Here is a 21120-nt window from a genome sequence, read left to right as displayed (position 1 = left end):
CTTCATACAGAACTATGATTTTGAATGTCTGTAAGGCTGTTCAACCAACCTAGAATTTAATATTTTTCCTTTTATCTTTTTTTTTACCTGAAGAGACAGTTAAAATTACTTAAACCCATCAGTCACCATTCAGTATTGTCTCATTGAGCTGGGGTACAAGTGAGTAGAAAGTGTCAGGTCTGACACAGGCCAACTGGACACAGTTAGAAATTTCTGTTGAAATATCAGGAAATATATACACATATATGAGTGGAACTGAGTGGAAAACATATAAAATCATGTCTTGCATCTGAATTTTTAAAATTATCACATTACAGGCTGTATTCAAAAAGATATATATATAGATAGATATATATAGATATATATAGATATATATAGATGTATCTATATATTTTTATATATTTTTACTTCCCAAAGCCTAAGAAAGCTCTTCCTGATAACTATACTGAGAAACTTCAAGCAAATCGCATGATAATATTCTTGTTTAATATATTAATTAGGCAACAGAACTGAAATACATTTTCCCTGTGCAAATTCTCAATTTTCTCCTAACAGTTTCACAATTGTTGTTTAGGCTCTGATCTTTTGCATATTTGATTTCTCTACAGCTGATTAGGGTTGTACCCACATCTTACCTTCCTGTTTTAATCAGCAAGGTTGTCTGGCTTTTTGTTGTTTTGGAAAAGGCACCATGCCAATCCATATGACAGCACTATTTTCATGGTCCTGGTTCTTACACTATGAGCAAGTTGTGCTGTAAAATGTCCACTTGGGTGAGTACCTTGGTTAAACAGAAAAAAAGGAAAAAAAAAAACCCAAACCAAAAAAAACCCACAAAAAACCCCAAAAACCAAAACCAAGCCAAACCAAAAAAAAAAAAAAAAAAGAAAAATCTTGACATTGAACTATTCATTCTAGTTAGACTGCAGTGGTTCTGAGCATGTATAAGCAGACATCATATGACACCTGAAATACTCTGTATTAAGAGCATTTGCTCTTGCAGTGCAGTTGCTGCCGGGCTGAACAAGAGTTTTTTCTGATCAAAGGAAAAAATATAACTGCAACAAATAAATTTACACTTGGCAGGTCTATTCCTCTAAGTTGCACTTTAAAGATCAATATTTTAACTTGAACTTAGTCTTTACCCTTTTTCATTCTAGTTATTTTATTTCTATAAGTTATTTATTTATATAACTTAGTCTTTACCCTTTTTCATTCTAGTTATTACATCAATTGAAGTTAAAATCATGTGATGTAACAAATTTCACCCTCTGTATCCTATCAAGTTAAAAGCATGTTATGAATTATCAAATGGAATAATATATGCAGTATTATTATGACATCTTCCAGAAATGTCCCACCACTTTTCTACTTTATTTATTACTAATGTTTAGAAAAGTAGATACAGCATCTAAAGCTCCTCCCCAGGAAACTAACTGTAGTTCATAGCTGAGAGCAGGACCTTGGATCATTAATGGACAATCAAGTCTCTGTTGACCTTCACTGATTTATTGCCTGTTATTGTGTTAAAACTGAAACTCTTTGAATTATTATTCACTATGTACCATAATGCTACAACTGAAGAAATAAAGTGATACATGAGCAGTTTGACCTGCATTTAGTGTCATAAAGGGATGCTATTAGAAATTTCTTACATTTTTTGTCTTAGAGAAAAGGTGAACTGAATCACTAGCTGTTACTTCGAGGTTTTTAATTTGATATTATATATAAGCCAATATCTCTTTCTTTACGATCACATTAAATTTTTTTCCTGTAATTCCATGGAAAAAGAAATCGGGAATTCTAGAGGTTATGGCCAAGTGTAATCCTGTCCTTACTGGATAAACTTGAAAAAAAATCAGGGGGATAAATATGTAAAGTTGAAAAACTGGTGCTCAGATTTGGACTATTGTACCTTCTCACTGCTGTTGGCATCATTGCTAATTCACTTGCATGTATCCTTGTCCCAGGTAACAAGAAGGTTTATTCTATTTTGTAAAAAGAAACCTTTTACAAACAACAGACCTGGACAAGTAAGACTTCATCAGCCAGTCAAATAAATAGATCCATTATTGGCGTGAATCTTTTAGCATGCAAAAGTTTATCTTACTCTTCTCCTTTTTGATATCAGACGTTTTGTCTGACTTGTAATTTCTATTAGTTTAACATTAACTAATCCTTGCCACTGATACTTTGCAGTAGATAAAGAGAAGGAAGTGAACTATTTTTTCATAAGGTAGATGTATATAAATGATATAAGCAAGACAAGCCCTGGTAAAATAAATAGTTTTCCAGTTAATACTGGAGCTTAGTGTTAAGATACCATGTTACAGAGAAGCAATGTTGTTCTATAAACATCAGAAGAAACACTTGGAAACTTCATTTAACTAGTCAATTGTTTTCAGCCCTGCATATTGTTCACCTCTTCTTAATACTTCCTAAATAATGCTTCCAGCATACTCTTAGAACTTTTTAAACTTAATTATTTGGGTTTGAAAGCAGAACATATACTGTAGCCATCTGTGTTCACTATTTTTTTTTTACATAGCATCCAAATTCTATCACACTGGAAGTAATGGCTCTCCTTCAGCTTGGACAACATATTTTAAAATAGTGGTGGGTTTTTGTCCCTACCATTTTCTTTCCCTTTGTCACTCTTTTTTCTGAAGTCATGGGACAATCATGATAAGTTAGAAGCTTTTTCCTTCACTTTTGTAAATTTTATGGTGGAAAATTAATGTTTTTATTATCAAGTCACAGCAGAGGAAAGATGAGTGTAGTTCTGTGAAGACATCAAAAAGCCCTCTAGCAAAGTAGGAAGTAGCAAAGTGTGAATTTAGTTTGAGTTTGGAGATAGATGATTTGTCAAGCTGAATCTCTGAGAGATACAGAAAAAAATCCTTCATTCAGAAGGTTAAAAATGAAATCTTGATAACTATGTAGTTACTTAATTTCCTACAACTGGATGAAAACTGAAAACCTTCACACCAATCACGAATACAGTGGGACAGCCCCCACAAGTCACTGCTTGGATTTCCGCATAATATATCTTTAACCATAACCCTAAATCTTGTTTATCCCTACCCTTAAACCTAGCCTCCTGTGAAGATATGGGGAAACTAAATGAATTAGAGCTTTTCTTACATTTGCTGTAGTAATGTTCTGCATTGGAGTGAAGGTACATTCACCATCCAGATGGTGGCTATGAAAGCTGTTAACACTCATTGAATATGCCTTACAAAACAAACTAAACACATTCTGAAATCACTTCATCCCTGTTAAATCTGTATTTGTGTTTTGCTTTCAAATCATGCTTTGCTATGTCCCAAAGCACCTTACAATTTCTAAAGTATTTATCTTTTGAGGGCTATTAGTCTAGTCTTCAAGACAGGAACTGAAGTATAATGGATCTGTGACTGAGTTTAGCTTGCACGTCTATGCTGAAGGCTACACCAAACTGAGTTGCCAAATTTTGTGCTATCATCACAGCCACTGAATAAGTTTTCTCCTATGCCTAAAGGAAGATGTTCAGAATACCATAAGTATCTCTTTATTTTAAAACTATTGCAAAGCCACAATTTCTACTATTAATGAATGCAATTGGGTTTTAAGTTATCAATTGCAGTTAAGCACAATATTTTCCATACAGAAAATAGCAGCTAGAGAGAGAGAATTAAAGATTCTGACTAATTTTTTTCTTTTTTTTTTTAATGATAGAAACCAGAAGACAGTGGCTGTTTTCTATATGTTCAATGGTAAGAAGAAAAACACAATCAGTGGTATTTATTGTAAGGGAAAGCATAAATCTGCTCTTCCATTCTAATAGCACTCTTCCAATCCCAGCAAGCAGAAACACATGAAAAACATGATTCCATCATAATGTGGCATATTATAAAATATGAATTCTCAGTTTTGCTTTCAAGTACTGAAGGGACTGAATCAGAAATACCACGCTTTTTGTACTCAGCAATAAAAGAAAGCACACTTTACTGAACTATCCTATTTTTAGGGTGAATCTATTACACCTTCTATCTTTCTTCAGTTACACATGTGATTTGAAAATATTCTGTTTCAGGATGAATATCTTTAGTTGTCATGGAGTAAAATGCATGGCAGAAAATGAAAGAAATTATGTTCATGTATAGGTAGCTGAAACAATTGGCTTTGCATAATGCACACACAGTTGAAGCTGAAGATTTATTTCCATTGAGCAATATGGTTTGTTTTAAAGTAAAGTTGAATGAAATAACTGTGACGTGCTGGTGGGCAAGCCCTACTGTGTCACATCAGTCATTCTTAATCTTGCCAAGTGGACTCCTTAATCTCAGGGGAAAATACCACAAACATATCATAACTCTGAAAGCAGAACTCACATGAATTGACATGACTCCGTTTGGAATATATCCATTAAGCTATATGTGGGTTTGTAATACATTCATTCTGCTGTTAGATTAAACATAAATGCAGAAAATATGTGTAAGAAATTAGTCTTTTAAAGAGTCAGTGCTATCATCTTCAACTTTTTGTAGACCTATTCATGGACAGTTATTAACACAAGTTACCCTAATGAACCTAGTTACACTAATTCTATTACATGATACACTACATTAATTGCTATTACATGATAGGGGCAGACTGCATAAAAAACCAAAAACTGATATTTGGTTTTATGAGGTCTTAGTAGCAAAATTCAAAGTTGTATCTGATAGTGATATAAATTCTATTGGCAGAGAAAGAAAGAAAGAAAGAAAGAAAGAAAGAAAGAAAGAAAGAAAGAAAGAAAGAAAGAAAGAAAGAAAGAAAGAAAGAAAGAAAGAAAGAAAGAGAAAGAAAGAAAGAGAAAGAAAGAAAGAGAGAAAGAAAGAAAGAAAGAAAGAAAGAAAGAAAAAAAGAAAGAAAGAAAGAAAGAAAGAGGGAAAAAAAGAGAAAGAAAGAAAGAAGGAAAAAAGAAAAAGTATATAGAGACATTTTCACATCATGTGAAGACACTAATTTTCTTTTTAAAATCTATTTATTTACACAATACCATTTAATTAATTATGCTCATTTATACAAGAAAAACATAATACACAGAGAGTTTACATCTTATAATTTTCACAATAAATGTTATATGATTTCTAGCACAGAAAAAGTTGTGGTGGGACTTACACTGGTAGACTGGAGTCTAGTTTTTCTGGAATTCCTTGTTACTAATTGTTGACATTGTAAGCTATTTATCAATTAGGTACCTTGAAACTGGTACCATTTCTCTCTGCATAAGAAAGACTTAGTCTAGTTTCTAAACTCAAGACTTCAGAAAGCTTCCCTTATTAATTAAAATTCTCCCTCTTTTAATATCTCCCATATCACAATCTCAGCAGAATCCATTTCTGTGCTGCATGGCAGACTCAGAGAGAACCACAACAATCATTGCAACACCCTTATTGTCTAAATAGCCTAACTAAATAGCCTTATTGTCTTCAAATGACATGGAACCTGCAGAACCCTACACCCTGAAACCATGCTGAACATGGAGCGTGCAAGTTCATGTCAGGCCCTAAGCTTCTCAAGAACCATGGCCTTACTTTGTTCTTTTTATCCAAATCCACTGTGTTTAGATGAATTGTTAAATCATGTTCAGATTTAATCTTACTTTTTTTTCATGTGTGAAACACGAGATGATTAGGTTGATTAAGCAATTAAAGGTCAGATTTCATTCCAGTCTCACTTAGTCACATTCTCACTTAGAGCAGGAATTATTTCAGGAGATGAGCTGTGAAACTACTATTTAGGTTTGATTAAATTTCTTTTTTAAATTTTAACATATCTTTGGTAAATGAAGGTAAATTTTAAGAGAAAGGTTCATTTGCAAATAAGGAGACATGATATTTATGAAACAAAAACCATATTCATTGCCCTTTTTCAAATGACACCTATAGGCACAACTGCAGTAAGCAGACATTTGTAACATAAATGTACTTTGCACGTACTTGATCAGCAGAAAATGCTACTGGTTTAGTATTTGGAATACAATTAGAATAGATTGTTCCAGAAATACCGCAATGTTTAGGGAAAACAAGACCACACTTTTAGTCTGAACTTAATTCAGTTCAGGCAAAGAATATCACTGCTCACTTGAAGTCACTGACTACTGATTGTAAATACAAGGGGGTTTGTGTTGTGATATGTTATTCTAGCATCCCAGTATCTTGGAATAAATGGAAATCTGCACTGACTTTAATGTAACAGTTGTTCCAATAATTTCTTCTTGCACCAAAATACTTCAACTGTGTATTTTCTTTCTCTGTTTTACTCAATATATGGAAGAGTAATTTTAGTAAATAATATTCTCTAGTCAGTGTTTCCATCTCCTTTACATGTTCTCCATTTCCATCTTAACAAACAGACAATGATTTGCAAAGCTAAAATTACCCTTCTCTCTCATTTATTTTCTGTTATATTATTATTTTCTTTGTGTGGAATAATGTGTAGAATCATACATAGAAAAACCTCATACTATCACAGAGGCCAGCTACATTCATACATTTTGTAAATGATTTTCTGGTTCCTCTGTTATTTGGCAACAGCATTCAGCACTTGACTTCTCATTTCAGCTTGCTCAGGTATGCAATACACTGCATATTTATATGTCATAAGGAATATTTTCCACTCTTGACAATTGTAGTAAGTAAATTACTGAAAGCTGTGTGTAGTAAACAATTTCCATCTTGCAAATGGTTTTGAGTTTTCTACATCTGGCTTCATGTCAGGTAAGATTCAACCAAAAAGTTTTAAATACTATGAAAAAAAGAAATTCTGAAAAAATTCTTATGTTGTTAAAAACTATTATTTCATTTTCTCCCAGGAAAATAAAATTTCATTTCACTTAACTTTTTCAATACTTTCAAATAAATCTTTTTGTGTTTGTTTATCTGTATAGATACAGAAATATGTCTTTTTAGCAACAGAAAAAAAGTCAAACTCATTAACCTATATCTTTAATTCTGAAAGTGTGAAACAAGATGTCAGGGCCATTATCAGAAGTTTTCAGTCCAGTCTGTTTCACACGGAATAAAAATATATTCCTTATTTCTAACTTAACTCATATTTCCTTTGATATGTTATAATTTTTTTCTGGCAAACTGAGAGGCCATCTGCTACAAGATTTTTGTACTTTAATAGCTGTGAATCTTCCATTGAATAAATTAAAACTTATTTTATGCCCAAACTATTCTGTTCTGTTGCAGTTAAGTTAGTACTGTACTTTGCATTTATTTTTTATTTTGGTGATCTCATTAACATTTATTAGTTATCTATTTTCCTTTTTTCAAACATCCTTCACATCTTAATGGAACATTAAATAATTATATTTTTTTATTTCAGAATTATTTCCTTTAAACATTCCCTTAAACATTCTTAAAATCATCCTTCAAATATTTTTATTAGCAACTGAAGTTTCACTCTGTTATTGTTTTTGTGTTTGCCTTAAAATCTGGAAAATCAGGCCAAAATTCTGGGTGCATTCAGATCAAGAGTTGTTCTTTTTCTGCACATGACTAATTAAATACTCCTCTGAGCATGATGAGTCTTCACTTTCAGCTCATTGATTTGCAACTTTCTCTTTCTGCAATATTTGATGTAAAATTATGCTGTGTGTTTTCTGCTGGAAAGAAAATATTTGTATCTTCTAGAAAATATTTGCATTCTAGAAACTTCAAAAATGTTTTAATGTTTTGTACAGCAACACATCTGACTAATGGTGTGAGACAGAAGTTAAACTCAAAGTCCTGGTGGGTTTGTTTTATAGATGAACAGAGATAATTCATACTTTAAATGGTCTTTCAGACAAAAAAAAATCTATCTTATTCTATAGAAGAAAAATTCTATCCAAAATTAATAAAAAAATAAGACTAAATCTGCTTTAACAGAAGGATAAAATCTAACACTCCAACCAATCTCATATGAAACATTTAGGAATGCTTTTGAACTATGCTGCCTATTCAGTATTGCTCTTGTTCATTCTTGGCTTTCTGGTCTCGTTAAAGTTAATGATCCTACAAGAAAATTGTCGTTAATGAATGAACAACTATTTCAGTATTTCTTCTGCCTATCCTTTCCCAAAATCAAGTTGTTTCTATCTGAAAGATTTGTAGTATTGTCAGTATTCTTTTTCACTTTGAATACTGTGAAGAACAATTAAATATTTGGCTGTTTGTCTTTTTTTTTTCCCCATTATATTAATTTTCCTCAGTACTAGGACAATTTACAGGCTGTCTAAATTTAAAATGGTAAATGAATCTTAGAAAGATTTGGTATACAATAACCAGAGAAAATGCCCTTTTAATCAATGAAGTACATAGTATCCCGTCTTTATGCCAATATCATGGTCATATATGATCATACGGAATGACCAAAATAAGAAAATATACATTTCAGCCACCTCTGTTTCTGTTAGACTGGTATTTCAAACACTGACTACACTGAAAACAAGCAAACAAAAAAACCCTATTTTCATCTTAAAAAGCAAAACAGAAAGAAGGAAAGTCTTATATATCTAAACTTTAAATAGCTCCACACCTAATATTTATTACTGTTACATTTTGTGACATCACCTTTTTCTCTACCAAAATAGCATGCATTATATTATATAATAATAAATAATCTTCAAATGCCATATTTATGTCAAAATTCTAAGATTAATTTTCTTTAACGACACAGCTCATTGAATAAAGAGTAAGCCAGCTTGTAAGTAATTTACTTTATATGTGCAAAAACATGTATTAAATAATAATGTAATTCTTAAATAATTAAATATCATTTAATTAAATAAAATAATAAAATTACATTAAAATAATTTAACACATAATTAAATAATAAAGAAACAGATTTTGGATTTCATGATTTCATGATTACCTTTGGGTGAACAGATTTTTTAATGCCAGTACATTTCTGGTGTGACAGATACAACTTTAGACCATCGGGATAGTCATGCATTTTATTAGATCTATAATTTTTTTAAATGAGGTAACATTTTTGGGGTTATGGAGTGTACAGTCAAATGTTAACTAAACTTTCAATACCATTATTATGGCACTGGTCTAAAATAAACAATCACCATCATTCAGGTTTTCTGACTAAACAGGTTGAAATCATCAGTAATTCCTAAGAGCACAGACTAGCAGAAAACTTTTAGAGAGTCATATGTCTTTGTTTAATTATGAGATATCATTATTACTAAAAAGTGCTGAATACTGAGATAAGTTTAAAGCTGTATGTACACAATTGCCATTTTCAGCTTGTTAAAATGAAACGGTTGAAAACAAGACTGATTAGGAGGAGGAAAACTAGATTAAAGAAATGAATAAATTAATTTTGTTTTGATAACCAAACTGATTTTGCTGTCATCTGAAATTGGAACGCAACAACAGCTGTTTAAAACTTTCTGCATTTCTGAAGTAATTTTACAATGCAAGCTAGTCTAAAATTTTTTTTAAATGACAAAGTCACAAATTTATACATTTTGGCTTGGTTTTCCATAGCCCGGTCTTGAGAGTATCATACATAACTGATGCCAGACACTGTTTTGTTATTTACAAACACCTAGTTGAACTTTGTCTTTGACTAAAGATGTGATCTAACTTCCAAACTTGCAAATCACTAAACTTCTGTTTTCACTAGGGAAAGCTGATATTTTCCTAGGATCTTCTCAGTTTTCTCAGATCATATTTTCAGTACTTACCAAATAAATGAGAAAGCAGGAAATTCTACTAGCAAACCCACTCACCAGGGCAATGGCAGTATGGAGCACCCCTGAAAATATCAACATTCAGTAACTGTGCTAGTCTCTGTAAGCCAGTAGTCAGATTTAGCAACCCTGGTTCAATCACAATCCAGTTAGATTTGAACAGAAGATCAAAGGTGATGCCACTGGACTACTCTTCCTTATGAACTATTGGAAAAGAGCAACTCCTCTGTACACAAGAGAGCCAGTAGGTCATTAGGAATGTATCCAAATAGATCACAACACGCGTCTCTGTCCCACAAATGGGATGGTGAGGCATTTTGTTTGGCTAGCTGAGATGACAGATATATTTGTGCCAACCCTGCTGTGAAAACAGTTTATTCTTGTTTTCAGGCTTTACCATAGCAGACGAGAATTTGGGTTACTAATTTATTATATGGAGAAACATTAGCAATAGTAAAAATCCCTGCATTAATTGGTTTATTTAAAAATTATTCACATTGTCTGAGAGCAGAAAATGATCCAGGAACTCTTTAGTTGCAGACTGCAGTGAGGTCTCCCCTCAGTCTCCTCCTCTCCAGGTTGAACATACCAAGTGATCTCAGCCACTCCTCACACGACTTCCCATCTGACCCTTTACCATTCTCATGGTCTTCCTTTGGACACTGTCCAGTAGGAGACCCCCCAGGACAGGGTTGGCCCTCCTGGCTGCCAGGGCTCTGCTGACTCATATTCAATTTGTCACTGACCAGGACACTCAAGGGTTTTGTTGTGCAGGGCTAATGTCTAGTTTCTCATTCCCCTGTCCACACATCCAAAGTGGAAATGTGTTGAAGGAGTGAGATTCATGTGAGTAAAGTGTCTGTACATTGCATTTATACAGTGGGCTGTAATTTCAGAGATCACATGCCTGCTCTTTCTTATATGCAACTGTGGAAGGCCAAACACTCTAAAGCATGGATATCTTTGGAGAACCTAGAGTGTCTCAAAAAATGCTACTGGAAAAATGAATACACAATCAAAAGCAGAACAGAGAAAGAAGTATAATTAAGAACTTACCTATCCTAATAATCCGTTACATTTAACAGTTACATAGAAGATAGCCATGAGGCAGTGCTGTGTGATGGACAGCGAAAATTCAAAATTCACTGTTAATAAATGCTTAGTGCATTTAACACAGAAAAAGAGATTCACTTTCTCTGTTCCATGCAGTTGCACAAAGAAAGACACTGTATTTGGTATTTGTACTTCAAATTAAAAGCTCCATTCATTTTAGAAAAAAAAGCTCACCTCAAAACCATGATTAATCAAAATAATATCAAGAAGTTTTGGATCCAGACTATGGGAATATAAGGTGGGACAAATTTTTTTAGGTTTTTCTGGGTTTTTGGAGAACACGTTAGACTTGACCACATTGCTGATGGACAACAAAATTGATGTACTAATCTTTAGAAATATCACTACATCTAAGATAACGTTGTTCTTGAATTGTTTCATGGTATGTCTTGGAGGCTTCATAATGTTTTCATAAACTTCATTAATGTTTGTTGAAGTATTCTGTCACAGTAGATGTTATGATTTAATTTCCTGGAGAGTTTGTGCATTGCTTCACTCCTCTTCCTTTTCCTTATATTTATTTGCTTTTCCTCCTTCCAGTCCTATCTGTTGATCACACTGTGGCATCACCCTAAGAAAACTCTTTCTTCATGGAATCTTAACCTCACTTCCAGTTGGAATTCCATTCACACCGAAATAGTTCTATCTGTGGAAACAATTCCGCAGATTTAGCAGTGCCAATTTAAACTTCAAAAAGAGAAGAGTGTCATCAGAGACACAGCTCTTCGTCTTCCGTTTTGGGGCATCATACTGAAAATTACTTTTTCAAATGTAAACCTAATGTAATTCTTCTTCTATGCTGAAAGAAAGTGATAAGTGGATGAATACATAAATTGATCTGCATGCAGGCACACTCTCATAGCAAATCACTATTATTACACTGTCAATCTAAATTAGGGCACCTGACATTAAAGTTAGGTGATTTTGTTTGTGCTTTCTCACAGCATTAGAAACGGCAGATGCAGGATTATTAGCATACAGAACTAATCTGTTCTCTCAAATGCCCATGAAGAAGATAGAAAGGCCATATCTAAATAATACAAAATAGCAGAAAAGATAGACTGTGTCTTTTGGTAAAGATGTGAGAAAAGAACTTGTAATTCTCATTATGAGAAAGACAGCATAAGTTAGATTTGTGTTGTGGGGGTTTTGTGTGGGGTTTTTTTCCCCTGCTAAATATACTTAAAGTTTTGTCATTTGAATCACCAACTTAATTAGTTCTTCACAGGAAAAATTGCCCATTAACAACTTGAGAGAGGCATTCCTAAGCCCACCACTCCACTACCTCTTGGCAGGTGGCGCTTTTTAACTAAAAAATATTTAGTGCGCTTTTGTGCAATTTCTTATCCATTTTATTGGAAGAAGATTTAATAAAGAACTACTTTCTTTGTGTACCATACCACAAAACCCAAAAGCAATTGCAGTAACAATAGTATGATAGGATGAAGTTTAAATATATGATATTGTTACAAGAACTCACACTTCCAGTATAAAATATAAAAAGCTTTTAAGATATTCAGCCTAAAAATTTCAGTTTTAAATACCTACTAAATTAGCAGGGTGAGAAATCTCTGCACACTTTAAAGACCACTTCACCCCCTGGAATAGCATTTGGCACAATTTAGATGAGTTTGGAAACTTTATGATTACAGATTTCCTGAACCATGTGCTGTCTATCTCTTCCAACTTTGTGTGCTAATACATCCTTATTTCTGCAGTATCATTTTTCTCCCATCTGCCCTTCTAAGGTGGGCAAGCTCACTCTACATCAGTATTTTAGTGTATAGTCATTGAAACAATGTAAAATTTCATCGCAAGGCTTGAGATCTGACTTCTGATAATTAATTAATTAACTGAATTAAATTAATTAAATGAATGTTTATATAACTACACTCATTTGAGGATCGTATGGAAAAGTATTTGTTTATTACTGTGAGATAATTATGATCAAGGAGATTGTAATTAACATCAGGGATGTTACTACCCAGAATATGACAGTAGAGTGCATCCTCTGGAGACAAGAAATCAGCTGCGAACAATATATGATCCTGATGCACGGAAAGAAAGAAATTTTGGGTTAAGTTTTTTCCTGAACTTTAATGGTTAAAACAAATATCCCTCCTAGGAGATTCTCTTATGGGAAAATGCTTTGATAATAAGTTGCCTAAAGTCTAATAAATAAGATAAAAGATTAGCAAGAAATGACAGTATACATATACATGAATTACCTGCTCATTAGAAGATACTGAAAAATAGGGAGAAAAGTGAAGAGGATGTGTATGAAAATGTGGTTTATGCAGGGTACTTAATTGCCATGTAAGAAATAATGTGTTTAATGAAACAACTGGTCTCAGGATGTCATGGAAAGCAACTTTTTTTTTAAGAGAGGGTATAGGTAGGCATGAAAGTTATTGATTTATAAAGGAGCCTACAGAAGATTTTGATGACCTCTATCCTAGGCAAAAAGGACCAAAAAAAGGCATATAGGGTGCAGAGTTTAGAGGATGAGGAGAAATCTCAATTCCACCAGCAGCTGGTTCCAAACCCTCACCAGACTTCCAGTGAAGATATTTTCCCTAATATCTAATATAAACCTCCCCTGGTGCAACTTATGGCCGTTTCTTCTTTTTCTGATGCTGGTTGCCTGGAAGAAGAGACCAACACCTCCCTGGCTACAGCCTCCTCTCAGGCAGTTGTAGAGAGCAATAAGGTCACCCTGAGCCTCCTTTTCTTCAGGCTAAACACCCCCAGCTCCCTCAGCTGTTCCTCATCAGACTTGTGCTCCAGACCTTTCCTCAGCTCTGTTTTTTCTTTGGACCCATTCCAGCTCCTTTCTTCTTGTGAGAGGCTCTAAACTGAGCCCAGCACTTGAGGAGTGGCCTCACCAGTGCAAGCACAGGACAGTCACTGCCCTGGTCATTCTGGCCACCCTATCTATTGCTGATCCAAGCCAGGATGCTCTTGTCCTTTCTGGCCACCTGGGCACAGCTGGCTCATGTTCAGCAGCTATTGAGCAGCACCCTCAGGTCCTTTTCCACCAGGCAGCTTTTCAGCCACTCTGCCCCTAGCCTGTAGTAGCATGAGGTTGTTGTGATCCAAGGGCAGCAGATTTCAATGCCCCAAAGATAATATGAATAAGTCATATCAGAAAATGATAAACATATACTCATGTCATAAAGCTGAAAATAAGAGCATGTAAAAAATCATGATGTAAGTACATAAAGAATATATATATATAATGTACAGATTATACTTTGGTGCAGCATGACATTATATGAACAGTGGCAGGATTAATGGTGTGGCAGAATTTTTTCTAAAAGTACTTTACATCAAATACATGAAGAATTCTTTCCATTCAGTGTTATCTAGTCAATGAATTCTTGCCTACTGCATTTTTAAATGGAAAGGGGCATAATATGTTCTAGACATAGTGACATTAATTTGTCTCTATTGTGTCATTCTAGTCTCTCTTTCAGATGAGGAACTTACATAATTCAGGAGAAATCATAGCTCACTTTATAAAGCAGGTTTTATACCAAAAGGCTTTACAATTTTGTTTGATCTAACAGGTAGAAAGAGAATGTACTGGTCTGAAGAGAGAAAGGAATAAATCTTTAAACAACATAATAGAACAAATAAGAGGAAAGTGGCAGATCATGGAAATTTGCACTTCCACCTGTCTAGACAGGACCCATGGAGGGCAAAGTCATGTGAAATGTAAACTGCTGCTGCTGTAATTCCTTTAATGGAAGTTTTTCTGATGTCCAACAGCTTGAAGAATAGGGATAAGTGGAGTATGCTGATGATAGGAAAAGAGGGAACAAAAGCAAAACTCAAAATACTAGGAATGAAGTAGGGGATTTTGTAAGAAAAGAAGAAAAAAATATTTACCACAGCATGGAATCCAATTTTTAAAAAGTATCTCTGAAAGCATGCCACTGAATGGATTTCAAGTTTGTAAATAAATAAAGTCATTTAGAAAATTTGATGTAGACCCTGAAGTCTCAGTTAATCTTAAATTTGTATCACAAATACATACCATATACTTATAAAATATAGAAGGATTTATAAAGAAATTGAAATCCCTAACTAACAAAAATAATAAAGCTACCTTTATTTAGACATCTTTAGCACAGGAGGTCCTCTGTATTGACTGAAATCATGGTATTTAGGCTTTAAGCAATCACACATAACTGAACCTATACTTTAATAGGCATTTACCTGTTCTATGCTTTACTCAATTCTTGAAACAGTAAAAGAACAATGCCATTTTTAATCAAGTAGGGATCTACCTTATTACTAGAATGACAATCGTAACTCAGTGCTTGTTTCAACTGAGTAACTAATTTCTACAGCATTCTTTTACTTCACCATAGAGTCAGAAAGTCATGCCACAGGTAGATCTTTATATCACTGGCACAATCTTTTTCTTGTTTAAGTACATTTTTCTAAAAGACGTTCTGTCATTTCTAAAAGACGATCAAATCATTAGATAAAGGCAGCATTCTAACTCTTGTCTCAGATACGTTAGAAAATATAGATGTGTGTATTCTTGAGCTCCAGTAAAACGGTTTATTCCATACAGCTGGAATGTTCTATACGGAAAAAAGTCATAGTGACATGATAATAAAATGAAACATGACAGTGGCGAAAGGAAGCAGTCACTTCAATAGTGGTTGATGTTCTGTTGATAATAAGACAGTTGGGCACACCAGTAATTTTCTAATAATGGCACATTTGTGCAGCCAATATATTCTCAACTCCTTAATTAAGTTAAATGATGCTCTTATAATTATGATCTTTAAAGTATGTGTAACATTTGTTCATTTTTTTAAAGTAATGGTAAAACAGATGAGTAGCATAGCAAGCAAACTCCTCAGAAAAAGGTAGTATCATTTCATCAATAGAGTCCAAATTCTTTTTTCACTCCTTGATGAGAGATATAAGGTAAACAGCTGCAAAGTAACAGATAAATTCATACATAATGCATTTGAATCACCAATTTTATTGCTGATGCATATAAAGATAGGAAGGGTTTGCTTGGAAATAGATCACTGTCTGAAGGATCAAGAAACCTATATTTGAAGTTATTCAAGACTGCTGCTAACCTGCTTTGCAGTAAGAAAGTCAGTTCCCTTCTCTTCCCTTCAATATCTCTTGTCACTTGGGCAAGTTTCAGCTGCCTAAGTAAAAGTCATTTGAGACTCCTTAGAGTACTTCTGGCTTGCAAAAGGACAAGGTTTATGACAAGATCCGGGTGAGTTCTGGCAGCTCCATGCTGACATCTTAGATGTAGGAATATGTCTTAATGGTATCTGTGTTAAGGCAACAGCAATGAGCCCTACTTTTGTTTGAGAGCCCTGTGCACTGTTACAAGATATCTAAGTGACTTATACTAGAACACACTCAGAAGTTTTTCTGACAAGAAATAATGAAAATCATAAGGATAGGCTTTTAACAAATTAGAAGTGATTTGTTGTGTTAAAAATTTGTGTAGTTTCCACGTACCCGCTAATAATATTCTGCAGTCAGAGATCCATATCCAAAAGAAAGGCCATTAAGTCTCAGAAAGCATTAATTATTTTATTAATGAAGTGACAGGAAACAACTAACTTCCAGAAATCAGAGTTTTCTGCTCTAGTGGTTTGACAGAAAAGAAGGAAACTGGATTTTGTCTGTGTGGAGGAGATTTGTGTATTTTTTTCCTGTGATCAATTTGTTTCCTGAAATAAAATCAGAAAAAGTCTTTACCTAGACAATTTTTAAAATAAGACTTACTCAATATTTAGTAAGCAGTCTCACTTGAAAGTTTCTTTTTAAAAATAGAGATTTTCCTTTTAAATAGACATTTTGCCATGTGTGTCCTCACTGGGACCTTATATTATTGGTCATTTTCCTTCGGGACAAGGTTACACACACAAATTATTGGTCCTTTGATTAAGCATAAACTGTCACCTTTGTCTCACTGTGTGTTTTGGAGCAATAAACCCTTTTTCTCCTCCCCACATTGATCCTCCTGTATCCAAAGGCATTGATGCTTTCATCCAAAGAATTTATCACAGAGGGAAAATACTATATATCAATATAGACATGCTTCTTTTTTCTTGTAGATCATGTATGTGGCCTTTAAGATTGGGAGAATCACAAAGCAAAGCTGAGCAGTTCTGCCAGCCTGATGTCTTACAAGGTGGTGCTTCTGCTCTGCTCTGCAAAAAGACACAGAAGCACATCTATGAACATTTTATCTATCCCTAAGGTATTTTTAACTGGGTACATTTTAAAATTATTTGGAATGTACATATTACCTTTCTGTCCAGGATTCTGTACTAATTAGACAACCTTCAGGGGGAAAATAAAAATATTTCATTCTGACAGTATACCAAGACAGACCAAATGATCCTTCCCAAGGTATTTATAGGTGTTTTCTTTGTAAAAGAAGTTACTCCAGATGATCATATCAGAGTTCCATTTTCTTATTCCACATCTCTGAGCTGTGATCTCAAAAAATACAGAATTAATCCAAAATCTTTCAATACTGGGGCACTTGAAAATTATCTGTATGAAGGTTCCTGTATTATCTCAAACTATTTTAAAAGCAGTTCAGCAGTTGACTTACTTGATTTTAGAAACTGGCTTTTTTCTATAAATCTGTCACTTGAGATTTGAGTACATAATCTACTTATGTTATTCTTTAATTTTACTAAGCATATAGATTTAATTTGTTTTTATGTAAAATGGTGTACGCCTGCTTATTCACAGATCTCTACCCTATATATTGCATGCTGCCTTGTTTATTGGTATACAGTGCTGTATTTTGCCAGAATCTCTGTCTAAGAGTCCAACAATGATCATAATGTGAGTCTTTAGTCCTCCTCTGTATCTTAGATAGGTGAATATGTTTTTGTAGAATATCTTAGGAAGAGAAAAAAATTACTGCATCCAATTATTCATGTGGAAATTGGTAGAAACTACAGCACCTATAAACTACATCTGTTTCAAAGTCCTTTCTGCATTTAATTAACAAAAACATTTTACTTATGTACTAAGCTTTAAGAAGGTTTTCAAGGTGATGTACAGATATAAGATTTTGGTGGAAGAAGATAAACAATATAGGCAGAATCTCTAAAAGGCCCCCAGCTCATATTCTTGATATTGGTTGTGGACATTGAAGGACCTACATTCCTTTCCATTTTGTAGTGATTTACACAGTTAATGAGCTGGCAGAGCAGCCAGGATGTTTTTAGTTTTGCCTTTAGGTTATGAATTTACAAAAATGGAAAGCCAGCTTTTAATTTTTTACATTGTTGTTTACATTATGTCATCAAACAACTGGTAAATGTCTCATAAGTTCATTAAAGCCTGAAGTGATTAGCATCATGAAGTGTTGATGGTAATAGTGGAGAATAAGGAAAATAAACAGCTAAGTTGAAAAACAGAATATAGAGATATCAATCAGAACTGGGGAAGAAAAATCCTTTCAGCAGGCAATCATGATCATGACTACTTCATTCTGCCCATCTGAAGCAAACAAGAGCACCTACTTTTTTAGATTCTTAAAATATAAGCAGATTTCTTACTGCTGTAGAATTCTCAGTGGTAATTCTGTCCAGTGGGAGAAAGCTGGTAAAGCTATTTCTAGTTTATAAAGTATTCCGATCCAAAAAAGTTTAGGTGTACTGCCTGCCAGTCACAGAAAGATGAAAAGTAAACAGTCAGCAGCAAAATAGATTCATTAAGAGTACATCCTGTCACATCACTCTTTCACAAAAGAGGCGGTGGTACACAGACAAAGTAAAATCACAGTTAAAGAAATAAAAAATTTTATGTAACAATTTCCTCATTAAAATTTTTCAATAGGCCACTGTTAGAATAGAAAAACGTAGTGAGCAGGATTCACAGAATGACAGAATGGTTGAGTTTGGAAGGGACCTCTGGAGGTCATATAGTGCACCTCTCCTGATAATGCACACACACCTCCAGGTAGTTGCTCAGAATGGGCTTTTTTATCCATATGGATTTTTTAAAATCTCCCAGGAAGAAGATTCCAACACCACTCTGGGCAACGCGCCAGCGTTCAAGTCATGGTCACAGTGAAAAAATGTTTCCTGACATTCAGTGGGAATCTCCTGCCCTTCGGGTTGCACCCATTGCCTCTGGGCACCACTGAAAACAGCCTGGCTCCCTCTCCTCTTTGCACCATCCCTGCATGTATTTACATATTGATAAAAATCTCTCTGACCCTTCTCTACTCCAGGCTGAATAATCCCATACCTCTCAGCTTTTCATAGCAGGAGAGATACATAAACATGTCTGTTTGTCTTCACTGGAATTTCTTCAGTATGTCCATTTCTCCACAATTCTTGGGGGTCTGTCCTGAATTTTCTATATTCCAGCAACTGCTGAGAACTTCAACAGCCTTTTGCATTTTCCAACCACAAGATCGTTCAGGAATACCACAGATTTGTCTCAAACTCATGTTGCAGCTGTAATCATCCTTTGTATGCCTCCAGAAGGAAAACTGCAAATAAGTTTTCTATCTATCCTTCTAGTTCAGACTGAATAGCTAAGTGTTTCTGAAGAATCAGCTATTCCTGGAAGATTATAGGTTGTTGACAGTTATCATAATAATTAGAAAAAAAAGGATTGCCACCACTGTCCTCCTTTCTGAAGTAAAAAATAGGCCATGCAGGCCAGGTTAGACAGTAACATACTTAGTAGAGACACTTTGGGCATAGTGAGTATCAGATTCTGTTTCTTTTGGTTTATAGTAAGGGAATCCATTATTCAGAGGGTCTTATACATGTCTGCTGGTGAGACAAGTGTCACAGGTTGTAATTGCTCACACTATCAAAGTCTCTGTATCTGGTCATTTATGTACCCGTGTTTTATGCATATCAAACAACCAACAACATCAGGGGAATAGCAGCAACTGGAAAATAAAGGAAAAGGACTAAATTTGGTAGAGGATGTGAATGAATTGCCTTCATTTAATTACCAGTACTCCTAGTAGAAGTAAAATAATCCATATGTATGTAGTTTACTCACTTATTTAGTTAAAGCAGCATTTCTTTATATATCTGCAGTTGTCATGGTTTAACCCCAAACAGCAACTAAACCCCACACAGCCATGGACTTTACCCCAGTGTGATGGGAGAGAGAATCAAAAGAGTAAAACTGAGAGAACTCATGGGTTGAGATACAGACAGTTTAATAGGTAAGGCAAAAGCACCACACACAAGCAAAGCAAAACAAGGGATTAATTCACTGCTTCCCATGGGCAGGTAGGTGTTCAGGTATTTCCAGAAGAGCAGGCTTCCCTCATGTGTGACTTGGGAAGACAAATGCTGTCCCTCCAAACATCCTTTTTCTTCCTTCTTCCCCCAGCTTTATACGCAGAGCATGTCATATGGTCAGCTGTCCTGGGTCTGTCCCCTCCCAACTCCCTGTGTACCCTCAGCCTGCTCACTGGTGGGCTGAGAAGCAGGAAACTCCTTAACTCAGTGCAAGCCCTCTCACCAACAACAAAAACCACCCTGCGTTATCAATACAGTTTCCAGCACAAATCCAAACCATGGCCCTATCCTAGCCATTGTGAAAAAAATTAACTCTATCCCACACCAAAACAGCGCAGGCAGTATATCTGTTCTGTACTGTAACTATGCTGAAATTTTTGAAAGAAAATGACTGGTGCTTGCTAGCAAAGACTTGAGTATTTTGATTTGATGGATCTTTATATTGATTTCAACTGTATGCAATCTTCTGTTACATTCTAAATAAAGGTTGCGCTAAAAAAATTATCAGGCTGCTAATCTGTAACAAAACTAAGTATGAAATCAATTTTATTAAACTATAAAGGCTTTTGGTTTTGTTTGCTCTGATTTCCTGTTATGAGTCAGGATTACGTACAGTCCTTTGAAAAGTCTTTACATAAAACCAGGGAAACAAATAATATTGAAATTACAACCATATAGAAACATATAGAATCAGTGAAAAAATGTGAACTTCGGATGTGGAAATCCTCAATGATACTCAGGTGAAAACATATATGTTGATATAAACTGGAGTTACCAAAAAAAAAGACAATGAATAGTCTGAAGTCAATATAAAGTTAAAAATGAAGATTCTTTATCTAAAAAATGCAAAATTTGATTTTAACCATTCCTAAGAAAACATTCTGAATGCGTTAGACAATACCAAATTGAGTGTAAGCCTTTCCCAGAAATTTCAGTACTGTTGAAATTTGTATGTTTTTCTGGAAAGTTTTAGTTTTGATGTCTTGTAGC

Source organism: Lichenostomus cassidix, chromosome Z (genome assembly GCF_008360975.1).
Source record: "Lichenostomus cassidix isolate B80296 chromosome Z, HeHo_3.0, whole genome shotgun sequence".
Taxonomy (NCBI): Eukaryota; Metazoa; Chordata; class Aves; order Passeriformes; family Meliphagidae; genus Lichenostomus; species Lichenostomus cassidix.
Note: the sequence above shows the minus strand (reverse complement) of the source record.